We start from the raw sequence: 4,483 nt of genomic DNA, 5'->3' as shown, positions 1-4,483 counted from the left end.
TTCATCACTACACACAACCACCCCCCCATGCCTTTTAGCTATCACTCCCCTATCCCCGCCTTCCTAAGTAACCACTGAGCTACTTTCTGTCTCCACAAATGTCCGTGTTCTGGATGTTTCATACGAATGGAATATTATAGTACGTGGTCCGATGCAACTGGCTTCTTTTTACCTAGCATAATATTTTCCAGGCTTATCCAATGTGTAGCATGAATCAGGACTTCATTTCTTTTTATTGCCAAATAGTAATTTTGTTGTATGGAAATACTACATTTTGTTTATCCATTTGCCAGGTGATGGACATTTGAACTGTTTTCACCTTTCGGCTATTATAAATGGTACTGCTACAGTAATTCGTGTACAAGTCTGTGTGGACATATACTTTTATTTCTCTTGAGTATATACCTGTGACTGGAAATACTGGGCCCTGTGGCATCTTCACATAACAGATACTAAAAAAAAAATCTATTGAAATTGCCTTCCCTTTTCTATTTTTCCACCTAGTTCAATCTTAAAATTAAAAACGATTATTCAAATTTATCCTTCTCTCACATGAACCAGGATATTTTTTCTTCCAAAAGGCCAACATTTTTAAGAATTAATTGAAGATGAAATGATAGGCATACATTTTTTCCCCCTTTCCTTGACCTCTTGCAACCTTAGGTATTACATTTATAGTGAGAACTCAGAACTGTGCCAAGAATGCAGTATTTCAGGTCTTGGGCCCTTGGGCCAAGTAAACAATCCAGCTAGCTTGGGGTAGGAGATTTCATCACAGATGTGCAACTGAAAGAATTTTCCTTACTCTTTATTCTCAGAAATGGAGAACTTCCAACAGTGGTCATCAAATAAATTATTTCCCACATTTTAACTTAATACTCGGTCTAAGAAAAAACACTTAATATAAGAAATATAAATATTTTAAATAATTTCCCTTTTCTTAGAAACTTCAAGAAAGATGATTCAGGAAAGATCTTAATTGCCTTCCCATGTTTTAATCACACTTCTTCAACAATAAACCAGGCAGGAGCCAACAGAATTGAAAACTCCATTTCAGCATTAAGAAAAGGAATAAAAATAAGAATATTTCATACTGGAAAGAATTTTAAAGGTCAACCATTGCAACTCCTTTAATACTGAATCTCAGAAAAGTGAAGTATTATATCACACCAGTGTAGCAATGTTACCCCAAATGAAAAAACTTCTGAATTCTACTTTAAAAAAACTTTCTCCTGAATGGGGCAGCTGAAGTCATACTTTGAAACGTCAAAAAGTTTTTCCAATTGCTTATGTGTTAGAGGGTAGTTAAGAAAATTTTAATTTAACAAATTAGATTAGATTTAAATCTGATAACTTAGATTTAATTTAACAAATAAGATAGGACTTCTGTGTCATTATCTCTTCCAAGGGTCTCATAATACTTAAATATATAGTGCTGGATTCAGTTCCTATGAGGACTGAAGAATAAAAAAATTGGGGGGCCTCTCTAAGAATATAAAATTCTCACACAAAGAGGTATATGGCCTTAGAAGGGGCTGGTACAAAGAAGTAGCCCTGAAACTTATGTTTCATGATAAACTTATACCACCATAAATTCACATTATTTCATTATCCTGCTCCCAGAGGGTAAAATGAGGTAGGTAAAAAAATCCTCATTTTTACAGCAGTAAAAAATGAAGTATAAATAGGTAATAAGACTTTTTCAAAGTCATATAGACAGGACTAGTCTACTACTGGTTTTTCCCTCTTCTTTCTAGCACAGAAACCCCCATACAGACTTGAAGATTAGTGTCTTTAAAGAAAAAAATAGAAAACTTTTTGTTAGCTGTTGCTCTTGTCTGCCACCAATATTTAACTGTTATTTCTGAGGTAAGAAAACTGCTTTTATGGTACTTTCACTTTGAAAATGAAACTAGACGACAGTTGCTTTTTATGCCCCTATGATCATATAGCCCATTCTGATCTTCTATCTTAATGTTTAACAACTGAAAAGGGACCTTAATGATCATCTAATTTCTACTTAGCAAATACTGCAGAAGTGGCTGGGTTTTTCATTATCATAAGAATGACAACCTTTAGACTACCCCTGGGTCAAATGACGTTAAATGATATGAAGAAGATTCTTGTAGTCGCTCTTTAAGACTTTATCTATATATGCCATATCAATTATTTTGGTTTCTTAAAAAGTATTATTTTCTTCCTTAAAAGAAAAGATGCTTTGGGTTAATGAGACAAATGAGAAAGGAGAGGCTCCTCTGGATCTCTTACATTTAATGTTGACTATTTTTTGTTTTATCTGATACCCTGATATGAGGCCAGCTACCTGAAAGCTATTATACATCCATTTCAGGAAAAAAAAAAAATGGTACTTAAAATTAAATTATGGGTCTTAAAATTAAAACCACTACAAAAAAATGTATGTGTCTATATAAGTTCCAAATTATTCTAAGAGATTAGACCAGGCTTTTAAAATCTTCGTTTGCACTATAACTTCATCCTATGTATTGAATATATGATATGAGAACTTTGTAATGCACGATGACAATTTGCTTAGACAAAGTTTCTCAAACTTAATATCCTTTATCTTAAAAGTTCTCACAGATCCCCATTTTCTTAAATTCCTTTTAGTCATTCACGTTATGCATTCATTCATAAATTCTTCATTCAGCAAGTATTTCCTAAATACTTAATGTGTCCAGCACTAACAAGGTTCTTCCCTATTCTCATAGAGCTTATATTCTTTTTTTTTTTTTTTTTTTTGAGACAGAGCCTCAAGGTGTCCCCCTGGGTAGAGTGCCGTGGCATTACAGCTCACAGCAACTTCCAACTCCTGGGCTCAAGCGAGTCTCCTGCCTCCGCCTCCCAAGTAGCTGGGATTACAGGCGCCCGCCACAGCGCCCGGCTATTTTTTGGTTGCAGCCGTCATTGTTGTTTTGGCGGGTCCAGGCTGGGGATTCGAACCCGCCACCTTAGGTGTACGTGGCTGGTGCCTTAGCCGGTTGAGCTATAGGCGCCGAGCCATAGAGCTTATATTCTAATGGAGAGATAAAAATATTATGTCAGGTACTAATGAATATTAAGAAAAAAATTAAGTGAACAGGGTCAGTGGGCAGAATAGATCTTTCTGATATAGTAACAGTTGACAGACACCTGAAGGCTGAAAGAAGGAAAGGAGTAAGGCCTGAAGACACCTGGCTAGGAGAAGTGGGCCAGGCCAAGGGAAGAAAAAGGTTGTTTGGTGGAAAAGCCAGAAGCCTCTGTGGGTAGAACAGAGTGAGCAACAGGTACGTGGTCGGACAGGAGTGGGGGCCTTTCATTACGTGGGGAAGACTCTGGATTCTATTCTAAGTGAGATGGGAAGCCACTGAAACTTTTTGAGAGAGGAGTGACTGATGTATTTAAAAGGATCTCTCTGGCTGTTCTGTGGAAAACAGGTTGTATGAGAACAAGGCTAAAAACAGGAATACCTAAAAGAAAGCCACTGCAAAAGTCCAGGCAAGAAAGGATGTCAGCCAGTACCGAGGGGGTGCTGGGGGCAGACGGAGTGACAAGTGGTTGATTTCTGGAATAATCGAGAAGGAACAGTCAATATAGGGTTGGCTGTTTTGAGAGGAATATTTTTAGAGGAGTCAGGATGATCTTAAACCCTGGGGCCTGAGCTACGAAAAGATGAAGCTGGCCATTGATAAAACTGTAATAAATCTCTTATAACTTTTATGCAACTTACATGAAACAAATTCACAACCTCTCCCCAAATCAAAGTTAACAACTGCTTCAATATGACAGATCTTTTATTATTCTGTTGATAGAAGAACTTCCAAAACAAACACAGCCCTATTTTCCGTGTTTCCTGTTGTTGAGCATGCTCACTCGCCAGTGATGGCTTAATTCTCTACCTATACTCTGAGCACACTTCATTTGCTTGACCTGATTTGATATCTTCTGCCCTTCACAAGGTCAGAGTTCAATAATTATGCATTAATTCAACTTCTGTTTCTCTTCTTTCTCATTCATCTAAGATGTTTCAAGTGGTACCACTTGGCATTATGGTTAGCACAAACACAAGCCCAGAAATCACCATAGAATTCTTTGGTAATAAAGATGATCCACTATGTTATTATTTTTTAAAAGAAAATCACCAAAATTAAAGCATAGCATTTAAAAAAATCTTTGAGAAAAACTCTGAGATTTTTGTGCCTTAAAATTTCCAGGGGTCTGTGGGTCTACTTTAAAACACTAGAAAATGGAGCCTTATCTGAAATAGTTTGGTACAAAGGTCAACACCCAAGGCCAAAACTGTATGCATCAAATTACCCTTAAAAATCCTGGTATATGAGGCCTGAAGCCTTGAGTGGTGGCTGACACCTATAATCCTAGCACTGAGAGGCCAAAGTGGGTAGATTGCTTGAGCTCAGAATTTGAGACCAGCCTGAGCAAGAGAGAGATCCAGTCTCTAAAAAAATTTTTAAAAAATCATGGTATA

Source organism: Otolemur garnettii, unplaced genomic scaffold (genome assembly GCF_000181295.1).
Source record: "Otolemur garnettii isolate 467f Iridium unplaced genomic scaffold, OtoGar3 scaffold00038, whole genome shotgun sequence".
NCBI classification, from domain to species: Eukaryota; Metazoa; Chordata; class Mammalia; order Primates; family Galagidae; genus Otolemur; species Otolemur garnettii.
This window is presented reverse-complemented; position numbering follows the sequence as displayed.